General features: G+C 47.1%; 1 pseudogene; it reads right to left on the reverse strand.

Moving 5' to 3' along the window:
• Positions 1-19,170, reverse strand: part of LOC133258893 (liprin-alpha-1-like) — a 28,361-nt pseudogene extending 9,191 nt beyond the window's left edge.
• Between the last annotated feature and the right edge of the window lie 1,031 nt (positions 19,171-20,201).

Here is a 20,201-nt window from a genome sequence, read left to right on the forward strand (position 1 = left end):
GCAGCAGAGCTTCTGCCTGGCTCTCAACCTGGGAACCAGGCTCCATGTTGCGAGTAAGCCCAGGCTGCAAAGAGAGCCTAGGTGTTCAGGGTAGGTGTTTCACTTGTCTGCCTTCACCAAAGTCCAGCCGACCACAGACACCAACTATCAGACATGGGCATGAACACACCTTCACCCGATTCCAGCCCCCAGCCCTCAAGCTGCCCCACCTGAAGCCGAGGGGACGAGAAGCCAGCCATCCTGGCCACCTTTTCCTAAGTGTAGGTTTTGAATGAAACCAATGTTGTTTATTGAAGCCACTAAACTTAAAGCTGATTAGAAAAAAAACAGAAAAATGGATTTTTGAAAAAGAGAAAATAAAGAAACATAACTTAAATGCAGGTAGGAACTGGTCTCCTATAAAGTGGAATATAATAAAGGGTGAGATTTTTAATGACAATGTTGATGAGAAGAAGCATATAACTAGAAGGAAGACTTAAGGACTATTCAGGAAGAAGTTTTTTCAGGGTTCCCTTCAATTACAATTTCTTACACATAGGCAGTTGTGACTCCTTAGAATTTCTGCTCAAGTTTGAAAACAATGAAGACTAGTAAGCAATGAGGCATATGATTTGAACTATAAGAAATAACTAGAAATAGTTTAATTACCAAAATCAGACTTTTGACCTCATCTCAATTTACTAAAATTCTAAAAGAGATGGGTAGCTTTGAGTAGTTACTAATCTAGAACTCAATCTTCATTGTCCTCTCCTCAGAGAGAGAAATAAAACACCACAAGATGCCACTTCATACTTGCTAGGATGGCTATACTCACAGAGACAGGTAATGACTAGTGTTGACAGGATTGTATAGAAATGGGAATGTTTCACATACTTTGGATAAAAATATAAAATGATGCAGCCATGCTGGAAAACAGTATGGCAGGTCCTCAAAAGGTTAAACAGAGTTGCTGTTTAATACAGCAATTCTATTCATAACTGTTTTCCCAAAAGAAATGAAAAAACACATTCACATCAAAACTTAGACATAAATGTTCACAGTAACATTATTGACATTAGCCAAAAAGTAGAAAAACCCCAAAGGTCCATCAGATGATGAATGGATAAATACAATGTGATGTGTCCATACAATAGGATATTATTGAGCAATAAAATCAAGGAAATACTGATACATGTTAGATGTACCTTGAAGATATTACACTAAATGAAAGAAGGCAGTCACAAAGGATCCCATATTGTGTGATTCCACTGACACGAAATGTCCAGAAAAGGGACATCTACACAGTCAGTGAGTGGAGTCATGGTTCCCTCAGGCTGAGAAGATCAGGAAGGGAAAACTGGCACCCTTCTTTGGAGAGTGATTAAAATGTCCTAACGTGGTAATGCCTGTATAACTCTTTAAACACAATAAAGTCACTGAACTGTACAATTTAAATGAATGAACTGCATGGTATGTTCATTAGATTTCAACAAACCTGTCACCAAAAACAACGGATGCTTTGGGGTCATTAATGCTGTGCTGCTTAGCTTCAGATCACCAGCCAGGGTTCAAGACAGAGAGAGTCAAGAGTGTGCCCTTTTTATCTCAAAATGATATAAGGAAAAGTTGTCTTTTTTACTGGTGTCCAACCTAAAAAATTAATAGACAAATCTGTGTTTCACTGCTCAAAGCATGGAATGATTTATATTTCCCAAAATTAAGTGATTTGGGGGTTCTAAAACTGATTAAAAATCACCTTATGTTTTAGCATATTAATTTGAATATCCATTTCAGTTTGACTGTCTTTTAAATCTCCATGGAAACTAAGCTCTCCATTTTCATATTCACTTAACTTCCTTCTTGTCATTTTTAAGACTTTCTTAAATCTGTAGAAATGTATAGAATGAGTAAGTTCTTTAAGAGAAGATATTTAATAATTAAACAGATATATGTTCTATCAGATAAAACAAACAAATCTATAAATTATAATCCTTTCTCATTGTTCAAATTTAATATTCCTTGAAAGCATAATAACTAAATTCTAATCTTAGATAAATAGTATGAAGAAAAATTTTATCACATTTAAATATACTGTGTGATATATGTAATATATGAGTGCTTATAAATAAGTTAACATCAATTTTTAGTATGCTAGTGTGAAATATTAATTTATTATTTAATATTAATTATAAACCAGAGATCAGGGTACCTGGCCTCGCTACGCCTTAGTGTCCATGTCTGCTGAATGGGGATAGCAGCAGCCTGGACCTCACCTGGGGATGAGATGACAGACTCGGAAAGCACGTGCCTGGCGCACAGAGTCTCCTGCACACTGCTACCCACCATCATTAAATTGGCCTCCCGCAAATCGAACATCTATGGCTCTGATTCAGTCATTTCTTGTAAGAAAACACTAAGCGGAAATTCCACGGTGGTCCAGAGGTTAAGACTTGGCACTTTCACTGCCGGGACACTGGTCTGATCCCTGGCTGGAGAACTAAGATCCCATAAGCTGTGCAGCATGGCCAAAAAAATAAGTAAAGAAAATTTTAAATATAATAAATAATACTATGTCTATTATAAACAAGCATGAGATGATCAGAAGGTAAACAAGTGGGAGAAAGGCAAACTGTTGTAACTGTCCCAACGAATGACCAATTTTCAACAGAACCATCAGCACATTTTAAGTGGTGGGTGAGTTTCATTACTTCTATTAAAACGTCAATTATTCACCAGTACATAACCACACAGTGTTCATTCTTGTTAACGATAAGGACTCTTTAATACTTCACAGAGAAACAAAGGCATGCTAAATTACTAAACAGTTTACCTTTTGACGCTGCTTCCTTAAATCACTAGGCTGATAGATGCATGCAAAGAAATGAAGAGAAACTAGATTTATTGCGACTTTGAAGCTAAAAATTCAAGAATCAAGTCCAAGAAACCCAGAGAGTCCCAAACAGGAGAAACACCCCAAGACACATATTAATCAAATTAACAAAGATCAAACACAAAGAACAAATATTAAAAGCAGCAAGGGAAAAACAACAAATAACACACAAGGGAATTCCCATAAGGATAACAGCTGATCTTTCAATAGAAACTCTTCAAGCCAGGAGGGAATGGCAAGACATACTTAAAATGATGAAAGAAAATAACCTACAGCCCAGATTATTGTACCCAGCAAGGATCTCATTCAAGTATGAAGGAGAAATCAAAAGCTTTTCAGACAAGCAAAAGCTGAGAGAATTCTGCACCACCAAACCAGCTCTCCAACAAATACTAAAGGATATTCTCTAGACAGGAAACACAAAAACAGTGTATAAACTCGAACCCAAAACAATAAAGTAAATGGCAACGGGATCATACTTATCAGTAATTACCTTAAACGTAAATGGGTTGAATGCCCCAACCAAAAGACAAAGACTGGCTGAATGGATACAAAAACAAGACCCCTACATATGTTGTCTACAAGAGACCCACCTCAAAACAGGGGACACATACAGACTGAAAGTGAAGGGCTGGAAAAAGATTTTCCATGCAAATAGGGACCAAAAGAAAGCAGGAGTAGCAATACTCATATCAGATAAAATAGACTTTAAAACAAAGGCTGTGAAAAGAGACAAAGAAGGTCACTACATAATGATCAAAGGATCAATCCAAGAAGAAGATATAACAATTATAAATATATATGCACCCAACACGGGAGCACCACAGTACGTAAGACAAATGCTAACAAGTATGAAAGGAGAAATTAACAATAACACAATAATAGTGGGAGACTTTAATATCCCACTTACACCCATGGATAGATCAACTAAACAGAAAATTAACAAGGAAACACAAACTTTAAATGATACAATAGACCAGTTAGACCTAATTGATATCTATAGGACATTTCATCCCAAAACAATGAATTTCACCTTTTTCTCAAACTCACATGGAACCTTCTCCAGGATAGATCACATCCTGGGCCATAAAGCTAGCCTTGGTAAATTCAAAAAAATAGAAATCATTCCAAGCATCTTTTCTGACCACAATGCAGTAAGATTAGATCTCAATTACAGGAGAAAAACTATTAAAAATTCCAACATATGGAGGCTGAACAACACGCTGCTGAATAACCAACAAATCACAGAAGAAATCAAAAAAGAAATCAAAATTTGCATAGAAACGAATGAAAATGAAAACACAACAACCCAAAACCTGTGGGACACAGTAAAAGCAGTCCTAAGGGGAAAGTTCGTAGCAATACAGGCACACCTCAAGAAACAAGAAAAAAGTCAAATAAATAACCTAACTCTACACCTAAAGCAACTAGAAAAGGAAGAAATAAAGAACCCCAGGGTTAGTAGAAGGAAAGAAATCTTAAAAATTAGAGCAGAAATAAATGCAAAAGAAACAAAAGAGACCATAGCAAAAATCAACAAAGCCAAAAGCTGGTTCTTTGAAAGGATAAATAAAATTGACAAACCATTAGCCAGACTCATCAAGAAACAAAGGGAGAAAAATCAAATCAACAAAATTAGAAACGAAAATGGAGAGATCACAACAGACAACATAGAAATACAAAGGATCATAAGAGACTACTATCAACAACTATATGCCAATAAAATGGACAACGTGGAAGAAATGGACAAATTCTTAGAAAAGTACAACTTTCCAAAACTCGACCAGGAAGAAATATAAAATCTTAACAGACCCATCACAAGCATGGAAATTGCAACTGTAATCAAAAATCTTCCAGCAAACAAAAGCCCCGGTCCAGACGGCTTCACAGCTGAATTCTACCAAGAATCAGTATAGACAAATACAGTAAAGCAAATATGATGGCAAGCATATAAGCGAGATGAAGATTTAGAGAACATGTGACTGGAAACAGAACATTTTTTTTTGACCACAGAAGTTAAATAAGCTATTCAAGATTTACTAGAGAAACACTATAAATTATTACTCAGGAAGATACAATTCTATTACAACATCATGATTTATTAAAGCACAGAATTCTGTACAACAAAGGGCCTTAGCAGTTGTCTATTCTTAGCCAAACTTCTCTATAAGTTAGTTTCTCTTAATAAAAAACATGTTATACTTTAAATTAGTAATTTAACTGATGAGGAATTTACCATAATACCTATTTTAACATTGAACAAATCTAACCACCTACTGGACATTAATGTAAAATCCTGACATAGAATTTGATTTAAAACTTCTCAAAATAAATTCATTAAAGAGGTTCCCTGTGAAAATATGTAAGAATGAAAGCTAGCTTAATAGCAGGTGCAGTCTTTACATTTTATTAACCATAGAAGATACTTTTTAAGAGTTTAATAGAGACATTAACTGTGCAAAAGCTGATGAGATTCACAGTCTTAAATACAAGCACCAACACAGAAAGGATATTGTGTCAGTTCAGTTCAGTTCAGTTCAGTCGCTCAGTCATGTCCAACTCTTCACGACCCCAGGAATCACAGCACACCAGACCTCCTTGTCCATCACCAACTCCCAGAGTTCACCCAAACTCATGTCCATCGAGTCAGTGATGCCATCCAGCCATCTCATCCTCTGTCATCCCCTTCTTCTCCTGCCCCCCATCCCTCCCAGCATCAGAGTCTTTTCCAATGAGTCAGCTTTTCGCATAAGGTGGCCAAAGTATTGGAGTTTCAGCTTTAGTATCAGTCCTTCCAAAGAACACCCAGGACTGATCTCCTTTAGAATGGACTGGTTGGATCTTCTTGCAGTCCAAGGGACTCTCAATAGTCTTCTCCAACACCACAGTTCAAATGCATCAATTCTTCGGGCTCAGCTTTCTTCATAGTCCAACTTTCACATCCATACATGACCACAGGAAAAACCATAGCCTTGACTAGACGAAACTTTGTTGGCAAACTAATGTCTCTGCTTTTGAATATGCTGTCTAGGTTGGTCATAACTTTCCTTCCAAGGAGTAAGCATCTTTTAATTTCATGGCTGCAATTACCATCTGCAGTGATTTTGGAACCCCAAAAAATAAAGTCTGACACTGTTTCCACTGTTTCCCATCTATTTCCCATGAAGCGATGGGACCAGATGCCATGATCTTGGTTTTCTGAATGTTGAGCTTGAAGCCAACTTTTTCACTCTCCTCTTTCACTTTCATCAAGAGGCTTTTTAGTTCTTCACTTTCTGCCTTAAGGGTAGTGTCATCTGCATATCTAAAATTCCACTAATTCTACACTTAAGAGGATCATTTCTTTATGTAAGGATAATCTCATTTATGAATTACACATGATTTGTAGTTTAGGATCCATCTACATTATGCTTGTAACTGCATGCTGCTGCTGCTGCTGCTGCTAAGTCACTTCAGTCGTGTCTGACTCTGTGCGACCCCATGGACTGCAGCCTACCAGGCTCCTCCATCCATGGGATTTTCCAGGCAAGAGTACTGGAGTGGGTTGCCATTGCCTTCTCCTGTAACTGCATAGTGAAACACCAATTCAAACTTACTGCTATGGGGGAAAAACACCATTTAATGAGACATGAAGAAAAAGCACAACCTGACTAAAGGGACACATGCTGTGGACCACAGCACGGCTATGACCAGAGCAAATGGGGCGACAGGGGAAGGAAGATGGATGGGTAAACTACAGCCTTGGGGGTGGGGGTTCTGGATTGACGACGACTAAGCAGACAACAGGATGAGACAGGAAATCAAAACCAATGATGAAAGCAGACACACCGTCAGAGAACTCCAACAGCAAGGAAAACATACACAGAACTGTTCTTTTACAAATACTTGGAAAGAAATTAAGCATGAAACCACAGAGAAATCATCAAAGAATTTTAAATATCAACTAATTAGCCAATGATGCAAATTATAAAAACAGTGTATCAAAAGACCACAAAATGGACTAGTTACCACTTCACATGCCTCTAAAAGATTCATGGTTAATTTAATTATAAGCTGACTAACAATGCAACTAACATGAAATGGGTGGTAACAGAAAAAAAGTGATAATACAAGTGCAGTTATAAAGCAGAGTATTGTATACATGATTTCATGGGGTAAATAGCAATGCACTCACAAAACCTAAGCTAAACATGGAAGAAAGCTGAAACATGTGCTTTAGAGCCGCACACTCTGTCACCAAAAGCCCTAGGTCGTCATCCCATTTTTAGACTCGGAAAAGTGAGGCAGCCCGACGTCTACCCTGGGGCCCTGGGCACCGGGCTTTTAACCTGGTTTCACACGCAAAGCTGGCCTGAGCGTGCAGCCAGGTCCATTAGCAAGCAGACCAGTTTAGATTCTTGGTTTTGTTCCCATCGCATACCCTGCAGCCAGGCATCCCCAATGGAAAATGTGCTGCACGGCTTTCACGCTCCATGAGAGCTGCCTATGGTTACTTTCATGAAGCTCTCTGCTCCCTGAGAACAGAAACTTCCCTGCAGCTGCTGTGCCCAGCACAGGCCAGGCCCAACGTTACAGAGGCAGGCTCTGGCTGAGTTCATGATGACGTGCTAAGCCGGTGGTCCAAATATCAAGACTAATTTGTCACTGTGACATTGTGGAATGATTCAAGACTAGGCAGTTTAAAAAATTTTAGATCTCCGAGCATAGCAAATGTACCTGATTTTCTTCTGGGTAAAAAGAGAAAAAACAAAAACAAACAAACAAAAAAGAAAATCAGTGTGCTGAGGGAGGGATATGGCAGGGAGGAGGCAGACACATACGAGTCATGATGCCCAGCCGGTCTCCCTCTTGCGCTGGGCTGTGCCGCCACCTTCCGGGCTTGGAGCGCCCACTGCTGGGCGGGCAGGAGGCAGGATGCCGGTTGAGGGAGCTCACTGATTTAAAACGACGGAGGTTGCCTAGGCTCCGCCTGCCCTCCATGCTCTCAGTCTCCTCGGCCCACTGCTCTGTGTTCTCCTTCTCTTCTTTGATCAACCTAAAATAGAATAAAACCTGTCACCTGCCTCTGTCAGCAGAGGAACATGTCTGGACAACAAATTTGGGCTGGCATTCTGTGTCACGATTAGCAAATTCAAGAAATAGTTGCTCAATTAACATCTCAGCAAAAAAGTTTGACTTTTCCTCTTTTGAATATTCTCAAACTTAGAATAACTTAGCATTGAGTCTTACAAACTGGCCCCTGATCATTCACGTTTGATTTCACTTCTTTACTCTAACATTCTGAAGGGGCCCTGGTGGCGACTCTCTTCCTGTGAGGAGATACCTCAAGTTGACAACCTTTACCTTCCCTGCTCTCAGGGCAGAGATGCACGTCAGTGCCTCAAGTCTTTTCCACTGGGAATCGGGAACTCTGTACAATCAAAACAGCAATTCATGAACAAGCTGGAGTTTATAAACACAAGTCTCCAGACCAGATGAAGTGCTGAGTTGATCCTGTTTTTTGTTTTTATTTTTGTTTTTTTAAGGTTGTATATGTACAAACGCATCACTCGATGAAGTTCTCCACCAGCTTTGTGTGAGTTTCTGGATTCATGTCAATGTGCTGCATTAACCTAGAATTCACGGTTTCTGCTCTTCTCCCCTAATGCGTCGTGGATGATTTTATATAGCAGTTTAAATACATGATCATGCAAATAAAATGATTTTCAAATTAAAATACAAGATTCTTACAGGAAGTAAACCCTCCAGTTCCACTTCTACTTATACATCTTGAAAGTTTTTCACTGTTGATAACAAGTTGATGGACAGAATTTACCATTTACATCAAGTCAACTTGTTGCATAAGGAAAAATCACTTTTACTTGACAACATGCTGTAAAAATAAAAATATTAATATATAACCATTCCATATTTCCTGCGGGGACAGGGAAAGACAATCTTTCTGAGCTCATCTGTGCTCAAACACGGCCCACAAAGCCATCTGTCTCAGCGTCAAATGGGCAGGCGGCACCACCTGCATTTGCTGGTTGTCCCGTTCACCCCCTGCCTTTCCCCCAGGCCCCCCGCACTCGGCCGACAGGAACGGGCCTCTCAGCCTGGGCCGACGTGACGAGAACAGTCTGAGCAGCAGCTCTGCCAAGTCCTGTGCAGGGTCACTGGCCTGCGGCCACTCTGAACATGGACTTGGGACATGGGCATAGCTGTGCGGGTGTGGCACCAGGCAGGCCTTGGGGCCCCCAGCCACCCGGCTGCACCCAGCCCCAAGGCCCCCTGCTCACCACGAGGCGGGCCTTTGGATTCTATCCGTTTTGTAAATTGTTATAACTGCCAAGACGGTGTCTAAAGAAAACATCTTAAATATACTGATGAGATGAGAAAAACTCAAACACATGTCCTTGGACCACTGTCTTACAACAAGGCAATCTTCACACTGTATTAAGTTAAAAAGGAAAATGCAGATCTGAGTGGGAATTTGCCAAACCCAAAACCCCAACTTTTCTGTTCCCGGTGGCTTTTCACCAGAACGTGGGAGGCTCCGAGGGAGGGTGCATGGGCCACAGGGGACACCACCTCAGCACCTCACCCACCTAGGGGCTCAGAGCTGGGGAGGACACCCCACAACACCCCCTCACAGAGTGCTGACACCACATCATGGACAGAATGCCCTGGCTGACTGAGCTCTATAATCAAGGGCAATCTCAAAACTGAAAATTCTTGAAGCAGACCTGAAGTCAGGTTTCTTACTATGGAACACTCAGACTTCCCTAGGAGAAGACAGCTCCTCAGAGAAACCGAGTTTCCGGTGAGCTGAGTTCAGGTGCACCCACCTGATCTCTTCATTGATGGCGTCCAGCTGCTCCTGCAGCATCACAGTCGGAGTCTTGGCATGGGCCTGCCCACTGGGTGACAGCTGAGTGGCCGAGCTGAAAAGGGTGACCCTGTCGCCCTTGCCAGAGACATGCCCTCATCACTCTCGAACACCTGGGCCACGTTGGCCAGCACGCTGGCTTGCTGCACCCGCTCTCAGTCCTGCTCCTTCAGGGTCTGCACCTGGGCATGAGAGGACCACGTCTCGTCAAAGACATTCAGGGCAGGAACTGAACACAATTTTACATGGAAGCCTTGACTGTGGATAAATGGGCCATGCTCATGAGACACTGCCATCTCTTAAGCGAGCAGCACTAAAGAAACGGGCAGGAGGAGAATCCAGTTCCTAGATGGCCTGGTGACACTCAGGTCTTAGCGTGGACGGAAGGCAATCCTATGAGGTTATTCACAAGGGTGGGCTGATGGAGTCAGAGACAAAAACTGAAAATTAAAAAAAAATACATTCATGCCTCCATCAGCCAGGCTGGAGGAAAATAAGAAAAAAGAATCCTTCAGCTCGGCAGCTGCTGGGTCTCCCTCAGTGGTCATCACTGGTCCTGGTTCACTGGGGAGTGCCGTCCTCGCAGGCTCCCAGCCCTCCGTTTCCAGGCTGGTCTGAACACCAACACACAGGAGCAAGAAGGGACAGCCAGGGGATGGGAGGGCCAGCCCCCCGCGGCTCTCCTCAGGGCACAGGCCCTCGGGCTGTTCTGGGGGACATCCCCTCACACCGCAAGGGTGGCTCTGTCATCAGAGACACACAGGAGAGTGCCCACGGGGCCCCGCTCCACCCTCCTGCTCTCAAACCTCACACCCTTCTCTCTGCAAACCTCCCCCTGCCACACTGTCACCCAGGTCCTGCCTGCTTTTCCAAGACATGATCTAAAAGCAACTGAGGGGCAGCCTTGAGGTGCTGGCTTACCAGCTCCCTGTCCCCGGTGGCCAGTGCTCTCGCCCCCTGTCTTCATCACGACCCCGCCCCAGGGCTGGACCACCTCCTTCACTGGCTCCAAAACCACCTGCCATCATTCCTGCTCTGCTCCAGCGAACCAGCTGCCTATGGGTTCACCCCCATCAGCCCGGTCAGCAGGTCCTCTCCCTTCTCTCGCCTTCCAATCACACAACAGGAATCAGCAGATTCCTCCTCCAGGGCTCCCTGCAGCGCCCACTGCGGGTCTCTGAAAGCTCCCTGGGAGCAGCCTCTACTGTCCCCATCCCCGCCCAGTCTCCAGCTCTCTGCCAGCAGGCGGTGTGCCCCGCCCCGCAGGGCAGCTCCCCGGGGGCTCGAGGAACCCATGTTACCAAGCCCCCTCCCCTCCTTGCCCTCCACCATGCCCCCCCATCATGTCTCTCCCTGGGCTCCAGGCCCCGCCCTCCCTGGGGTTATTCTTCATTCCCTTGTGCCCCTTCTCAGCTTTGGAATGCAGGGTGCCCCACAGCTCTACCCTTGCACCCCATCTCTCTCCACTGGCACCCGCCTGGTGACTTTACCGTGCTCGTGCCTTTAAATGCCATCTGTATGCCCATGACCCCAAGTTCACCCTGAGCTGAGTGAGTCCTCTCCCCGATGCAGGCCAGAACACTCAGCTGCTCTCCTGACACGTCCCCTGGATACCTCATGGGCTCGTCCACCTCAGCAGGGCTGAGGTCTGGCTCTTAGCTCCCCACCCCAGCAACCCTCCTCACCTCAAAAAAAAAGGATCTGGCCTCGAGCTGCTCAGGCCTGAGCCTGGGGTCCTCCCTGATACGGCCCGCTCTCTCCCTTGTCCCCGCTGGCTGACACGACCCTTTTTCTATCTCTGAGTAGCTACTTCTTTTCCTGCCTCCGGGTCTCTGGTTCAAGGTCACTCTCCTGGTGTCACCTTGCTGGCCACCCTGTTCACACATGATCGTCCCCTCCTCCTCGGACAACTCGGGCACTCTGGTCTCCTTTCCCTGCTCATTACTGTCTGACAGGTTGTGCGGGTTTAAAACGGGGTCCACAAATTCTTTCATCCTCCTCCATTCAAGAGGCAGAAGGGGCAACTCCTGCTCAGCCCCTGAGCGAGGCAGGACTTCACAGCTCACTCTCGCAAACAGAAGTGAAGGTGTGCAGCTTTGAGACTGGGGTGCAAAAGGCCCTGGGCTACACCCCACGCTCTCGCTCTCAGAGGGTGTTCCAAGGAAAGCCAGGCCATGAAGAGGTCCACACAGCAGCGACCTGGGCCTATCCCCAGCAGCCAGGTGAGTCTGGAAGCCTGCCATCCAGCCCTGTGGGGCCTTCCTGTGTCTGTGCCTTCAGGAGGCCCTGAACCAGGCCCGCCTGCTACAATGCATAGGAACTGTGGACTGTGAGCTGTTCACTGGGAAGTCACTAAGCTTGGCAGTGATCCATTATGTAGCAGTGGATAAAGAATGCACACGGTTTTTAATTCACTGCTGGAGTCCTACTTCTGACGATGTCTGGCCCAAACTAACTGCTCACTGAATACGGAAGCTCAAAACACAGGCCTGTATGAAAAAATACATGCCATGAATGAGGTGAAAATATAAGGCACTTAAACTTCCAATGAGAATTCTCCTTACTATAAGCTGATGGATATGTGTATCCATTTACTCGTAGGACGATTTCAAAACTGTGCTAATTAGTACCATGCTGGGCCTCACAGTAGGCCACAAGTTATAAAAATTGGTTATTTTAAGGAAAAAAAAAAGCATGCCTTAAAAGTAAACTCTTAGCCAGAAAAAGGAAAATGGGAAGATGTAAGCGATCTATCAATGCTTTGTTCCAAACCCACCTCAGGACCACAGTGTGAGGGGGCAGGTGCCTCACAAGGTGCCCACCAGGGACGGGAAGGGGGCGGCGGGGGTCCTTGCCTTGGACGGCTCATCGTGCAGCGCTGCCAGCCGGCCTTTCTGAGGGCACCGCAGCACCACCCCATTGCAGGAGGAGTCTGCTGGCCAGTCCGCCACAGGGAACCTGAGGTCCGGGGTGCTACCCAAGTAGGGTCGGCTGAAACACATGGGAAAGAACAGCGCTTTTAGAAGAAAAGAGAGCTCACTCTGTCAGTCAAGCCAGAGCCTGTCAATTTGGAAGATTGGCAATTTCACAGCAAAAGGGCCCCCGAGAGGGCACTGCCCTCCTGGCTCCAACAGCAACAGGCCGCCCACTGCTCTGCAAACACTCAGGGCTCATCCCCACCAGCTGGAAAACTCCCGCATGTGGAGAAGGCACTGCTGACACGAGGGTGTGGAGCTGACTAGGACAGGATCAGCTATCTGGGGTTGGGGAGTTCAGGGTCCCCCCGGAGCCCACCCTCAGGTCCCAGGGCGGAGACTGCACCTGCTCTGCTTTCTCCTTGGCATCCTACCTCCCCTCCGGCCCATGCCTGCTCAGACCTCCCTTTCCCGCATGAAGTCTGTGGATCACAATCACCTGTCTGCCTGGAACACTGTCTGCACCACTCTCCGTGCTTCTAAAGTGGCCTCAGACAACCCACAGCAGAAAGGCCTTGGACCCACAGCTCGGAGCTAAGCCACATTGGTGTTTCCCATTAAAGTAGAGGTAGCATGTCACCAGACTCTGGGCTGAACAAGGCCCAGCACAGATGCTCAGGCCCTGAGTACTAAGGTCTGGGTCTCCCGGTGCCAGGAACTCAGTCAGCAGGGGCCTGCTGAGAGGCAGGGCGGCCCTGCCTTGACTATGAGTGGCCTGCACTGCAGGACCACCTGGGCTCTGCTCAGTCTTCTCTCTGGGAAGAGGGTGGCGCCTTCACGTGCAGGAGTCCGTAAACTCGGGAGACAGAGCCCTCCCAGGACACCCCATATGTCTGCAGAGCAGCCAGGGCCAACCACCAGCTCAGCCTGCTCGGGGTCACACTCTGCTCTGCTCCACGGTTTTGCAAGGAAAACTGTGCTGCACAGGAGATGGAGGTCTGGAATCTCCCCGAGCCACGCCTGTATCCCTCCCGTCTCCCTTCCCTCCTGCCAGAACCAATCCTTTCTCTGCTCCACTTCTACCCAAGGGCCTGGGGCCAGAGCACACTTGGGAACTGGGTCAGGGGTACGACACAGTCCCGCCATGGACTGCGGACCCTCGTGGGTCCTCTGAGGGCCACAGAGGCCTCCTGGTTGGGTCGCCCCCCAACCATCACCTCCCAGTCCCCTCGCGGGGTGTAGCCTCCATCTCTCTCCCCCTCCTCACCCTAAGCTCTTTCCTCTGGGAGGAGGTCTCAGAGACAAGGTGACCAATTCCTCTGGGAGGTCCCACCAAATACGCCTTGTCTGCCCTGCCTGTGAGCCAGGTTTTAAGTCCCCACTCCCTCCCTCCTGAGCCAGCATAGTGCCCCCCACCCAGCCCACACTGCCCGCAAACCCCACTCTGAGGCCCCACCTGTGCTGCTAAGTCACTGCCATGACCCCTCGAGAGCTGCCTCCTGGAGACACCCCTCCCTCGCACCAGCTGCTGCGGCCCACTGTCTTCAGAGCACAGAGGCCCCTCCCGCCCTGTGGCTGCTTCCTCTTCTCATCCCTCACTCTCACTGACACACAGGGGACTGGTGACCAGGCCCCAGGCTTTCCATCTGAACTCCACAAACGAGCCAGGCCTCGGGTCTGGGCACCAGGGACCTCCTCATTACCCAAAAACCCCCAAGAGCAGGAGGCTGTGTCCACCTCCTCTTCCTCCACTGTCTAAGCAGTCCTCCTCACACTCACCTTGTTTACCCTGGGAGCAGGGGTTCCCCACCTCTGACAGCACCAGCCCCTCACCATGGAGGAGCTCTGCCAGCAAGTTTGGCCGTGTCTCCTATCTGTTCTGCAGGGCACGTGCTCTCCTTGAACTCCACCCGTCATGGTTTCAGACACAGGGCCAGTTTCTGGCTCTGCCTTTGTCTCAAATGATACCCCCTTACTCTAGAAGAAGGCTGGGTGGGGGCCCTGGACTGAGAGGATCCCCTAAGCACACAAACACAGAAATATGCGTATGGGCTTCAAACTGTCTCCTAACTCAGGATTCAAGCAGTAGTCAATTTCCTACAGATGAATGAATGTCACCAGTTAAGCACTTAATAACCTTTGCTCACGTTTATCTCTCACTTGTGACAATTTTCCGTGAAGAAGCCAAAGAAACATTTAAATACTTAATAGAATTACTGCCCCTATAATATTGAGTAAGAAAAAATCAGGATGCTCAGTAATCTGCTCGCCTCATTCACAAGCCAGGTGATTCCTCCCACCACAGTCAACGGCAAGTCATGTCTCAGTCTCCATTCACGTAAAAAAGACTACAGGTCATTAACCTTCTTCGACTCTTCAGAAACATCAGTGTCACAGTCTGTCACGCCCCTCAAATGAATACACCCAAATATCAACTGGTCGGCCCCCCACTTCCAAACCTCTGCCTGTGGTTTTGAGTGTTGTCAATACTGTGACTACCACTCCGTGGTACCAAGCTGGACCCTAAGGAACAATGCTTGTCTCTTCCCTTTCACTGGCCACGAAGCTACAGGCTCCTTGAGATACGACCATGAGTGACACCCAGTCATACTGTCCACACACAAGACAGGCCCTTGTCACACTCGACAGCACTGAGGGGAACTACCTGGGGGAGCAGTCTACCCGTGGTGGAAGGGAGCCCCTCGCAGTCTCGTCTGGTACAGTTTGGCTCTCAGGGTTTCCAGGTTTAGAATCAGCTGTTCCCACAAAACAGCAAATGACACAGCCTGCACCACTTACTTTCCGGATGTAAAATGACTTGCACCAAAATGTGCAGAACAGGTTATGTGAGTAGGTATCAACTCCGAACATTTTAATTCTGAGAAAATATTTTCTAAGAGTCCCATAGCAAATATAAACACTCAGAACAATATTAACCCTTATAAACCATAATGAATAGGAAGTTCCATCTCAGGTGTAGAAAAGCTTTCTCTGGAGGAAACATGGCAAGCCATTACCAACGACGAAGTCTGTAGAGAGAAGCTGGACTTGGGGCGGGGGTTCGGGTCAGGGGGACATGACTCACTCTATTGTCCTCACTCCTCTCATTGCTTTAAACTGTCTCCATGGAGCTCACCTGCATTCCTGGGCATTCCTCACATTCATTCCTCTACAGCCCACTTCACTTTCTCACGGGGTAAAACACGTCAAACGGGCCGTTTCCGAGTCACTTGACTCAACCTGGCAGCTCTATGCTGTCGGCCATGGCAGTCACTCACCTCGTGCAGCCCCTGAGCACATGAGACAGGCCGGTGCAAAGCTCGATGTGGAAATCACACAGAAGATTTCAAGACTCGCAGTGAAAGAAGGACGTCAAGTAGCCCATTGGTTTTTAGGACATTTTAGATTGTGTATGTGGCTCGTATTATCTTTCTGATGCACAGCACAGTCCACGTGAAAGGCTCACACTTTGTCTAAGCTTTCAGGTGAACCCAAAAAGGACTACTCAGAATTCTGAACCACACACAACAGCCACACACTCTAAATCCATCTATAATGCAAACACACTCAGTGTTCAAAACCAGAAATGCTATACGTGTTACAGCAGTGGATTAGCCATAAGGAAAATGTAACTTGACTTCTGCTAAGCATCTGCTCAAACTCATGTCCATTGAGTTGGTGATACCGTCCAACCATCTCATCCTCTGTCATCCACTCTCTTCCTGCCTTCAATCTTTCCCAGCATCAGGGTCTTTTCCAATATGAAAATTCATATTAAAAAACTGGAAATAATTACTTTAAGCAATTTTTAAATGTAATAACAAAGGTGGCAAGTCTGTGTTTTATAAAATGAGCATCAATTTCAATGTTTAGAAAGCTGTTTTAGGACCTACTGTATAAAAAAAAAAATGGAGAGAAGACAAAAGAATGATCTATTTGAGATTGGTTCTGTGTTAGAAATTGCTGAGACTAATTGACAGGTTATGGGTATTTATTATACTACTCCATCCACTTTTGTCCCTGTTTGAAATTTTCCATCGTAATACATTTAAAAAGTTTATATTTTGTTAAATATTTTCTGTTAAAACAGAGTCTTCTCCAGCAACACAATTTGAAAGCATCAATTCTTCAGTGCTCAGCCTTCTTTATGGTCCAACTCTCACACCCACACATGACTACCGGAAAAGCCAAAGCTTGGACTATATGGACTTTTGTCGGCAAAGTGATGTCTCTGCTTTTCAATATGCTATCTGTGTTTGTCATAGCTTTCCAAGGAGCAAGCATTTTTTAATCTCATGGCTGCAGTCACCATCTGCAGTGATTTTTGAGCCCAAGGAAACAAAATCTGTCACAGCTTCCACAATAAGGCATCGGCATTCAAATATTTTTAAAGCAAAACAAAAGTTTACTTTGAATTAGCTTAGTCATAAACAGCATCCCGATCTCAACAGCCTCTGAGCATCAGTTCTGAAAGTAAGGAAGTGCACCCCTGATTGGGAGACATTGAGCTCTCTGCCTAAGTGGGGAGGGCGCCTCACCGTGGGTCTCATGATGGGAGTCAGAACCACTGCCCCCTGGAAACCTGCCTGTGAGGCTCTGCAGTCCAGGCCCAAGAACACAGGCATAGTGGCGACAGTACTGACACATGAGGCTGGACTAGGAATCCCTACTCCATTTCCTGGATGGTCTGTATCACCCTATGGCCAACCTTTCCGGGAAACCTCTCTCAGGACTCGGTGATGCGAGCCTCCACCATCACCCTTTCCTGACGCGCCTTCTGTTGCAGCACAACTATGCTTCTCCTCCTGCCTAGGAGCAGCCATCCTACACACACACCATGTCTGGGCCAGCAGTTTGGCATGTGGGACTCCAGCGCCACGTCCAAGGCAAGCAGGCTCCACATCTGGGCGCCATGCCTTCAGTTTCATGGGCCCCGGGCTGGCACCCTCAGATTTGTCTGAGGGGCAGTCGTGAGGTCCACCTGTATCCCAAGCAGCTCCCCAGACTGGCTGGTCAGAGCAACAAGCAGCCTCTTTGAATGTGGGGACGCCCTGGCCCCTGCCCACCACCTATGGGCGACCACCTCTGGCCCTGCTCCCAAGGAGGTGGGTGCCCGGATCAGCAGATGGGACCACACACACACACACACTCGGTGGCAGAGATGGGAGCGGCGGAGAAAGGCAGCGCTGGCCCCCACCCAAGCTGTGTCTCCCGCTCAGACGCGGCCTCCCCGTCAGCACACACACCTGCTGCAGCTCCTTGTTCTTCTCCTCCAGTTGGGCCTCCATCTTGCGCAGCCTCTCCTCGATGCTGCCATGTCTCTCTCCCACCTGTCGACCAAGAACAGCATCACATCCTCTTACAATGACCCTGTCCTGACGGCACGCGGCCTGTGACTGCAGGGGCGGCAAGCAGGCCATGCTTTGTGCGGACCATTGGCCCACGGGCCCCTGCGCGGCTTCATGTGTGACACGTGGCTCATGGAGGGTGCTGGTGACCAGCTTGTGAGAGGAGACGTGCTCCCCCCAGCCCCAGGCCCGCACCCGTGGCCGCTGCGCCCCCTCCTTGGACTGCTGTGGTGAGCCAGTGCAAGCAGCAGGCATCAGCAAGTGCAAGACACGCAAGGCACACGTTCTACCTTCCTAAGCTGGGAAGTAAGTTCGAACCATTTAGCCTCCTTAGTGGCAGAGCTTCCGGAAGACAAAAGGTAGGACTACAAGGCCGACTGGGGACGGACAGCAGAGATGCCAGGGAAGAGGAGAAACCAAGCCTGGAGAGGAAGATCACAGGCAGAAGGGCGTCCCCTGGTGGCTATTAGTGACCCTGCTCTGGGAGGGTCTGTGAGCACCCGACACTGCTGGCCGCCGGCGACCAGAGGCCGCTCAGCCGCTCACTGACCTCCGGGCAATGCTCCCGTCAGCCGCCCCAGCACAAGCCCGACCTGACTCTCCATGCCCAGCCAGTGCCCACCGGCAGCACGGGGCAACATCTTTCCCGCCAGAAGGACAGGGTGGCTGGCTGGCTGGCAGTGGGGATGATGCCCCCAGCAGTGCCACATCCCCAGGAGGCGGCCTCTCACACGCGGGCTCCGGGACAGTGAGCTGGGAGTGGGGCCCCGGGTCTGCACGTGCCCCACTGTGACTTCTTCAACAAGTGTATGGATAATGACTTAAAACTGTGTTCATTACAGAGCTATTCTGGCCATCTCTTAAACGAGAATGGGATTTTTCTAGGTCTCTATCCTGCTAGGCTTTGAGTGGCTGACTGAACTCTGAGAGGCAGTGACTCGGAGCTGAAGCATCCTGGGGACACACAGAACACGGGACAAAACTGGAGGGAAATTAATGGAGGGATGATGCAGAAGTGGGGGCTGCCTGACACTCGGGGAGCACTCCCATCTCAGATAGGCAGCATGACCCAAGCGTCTACGCTCCTGTGTGGACTGAGCAGCATGGGCAGGGGTGTGGTGGGACAGCACGGGAACAGGCCCTCCCCGCGCTCGCCCCCCTACCCCCACCCCCCCAACCCCGCTGGGGACCCAGAGCAGCACCTTGGAGAGCGCAGCCACCCTCTGTGCCAGCTCGGCCTCCACCTCGGGCAGTGGAGTGGAATTCCACAAAATGGTTAAACCAAGTCTCAAATAATTCAAACCTGTAAGTTACAGTCACCCCCATTTTTTAAAAAATGTATTTCCTTCCAGTACAGCTGATTTACCATTAGGTACATCCACACTTTTGAATGCAATATTTTAGGGTCATAAGAATGTTACACTGGGACTTGATTTCCAACATGGGAGTCACATGAAAAGGTCTTTAACTTCCTTCCTCAGTTATTCACTACAATAAAAGTCAGAAACAGTTCAGTAAAGGCCATTACCTGTCGATGCACAGAATCCTTATTTGCAATTTCATTTTCAAGTTAATCATTGAGGTCATCCTCAGTTTCAAATCAAACATAAAGTTAACGTCCTCAAAATTAAAGTCCTAGACATGGCAGTTTTCTCAGATGTGAGCAAAAACACGCTTACCTCAAAGGTCACATTTGCCACGATTGGCACCCATCTGTCTTAACGTTCTGTCCAGCCACTCGGTTTACCAAGCTTCTTTTCTACAAAATAAACCCAAACAGCAAACAAAAAGTATACAAAACTACCCTGTTATTGCAAGAATTCCAGGAGGGAAGGTATCTGGCATGAAGTCAGGACCTCTGTCTGCTACACCTTACAGGCGGGCTTGACCCAGAACAGGGAGGGACCTTCAACAGAGCCAATGGGGAGCTCTGATGCTTGTTTCTTCGGATAAAAGTTGGAAAAATCTCATGCAATTTCCTCAGAATTAAAGAATATTAACGAGTGGAAACAGAAGTCAAAGTGTAACACAACTGGGCACAGCCTTCTCAAGCCTAGTTCTTCTAAAGCAGTTACACCACATATATAAAATGCTCAAACCAGGACCAGAACTTGCTGCTAGTGCAACTCCTGTCTGCCTGCTCAAAATCCATTTCAGGTCCCTCCCTGGTCACTAAGTAACCAATGTGGGCAAAGTCCTAA

Source organism: Bos javanicus, chromosome 13, assembly GCF_032452875.1.
Source record: "Bos javanicus breed banteng chromosome 13, ARS-OSU_banteng_1.0, whole genome shotgun sequence".
NCBI lineage: Eukaryota > Metazoa > Chordata > Mammalia > Artiodactyla > Bovidae > Bos > Bos javanicus.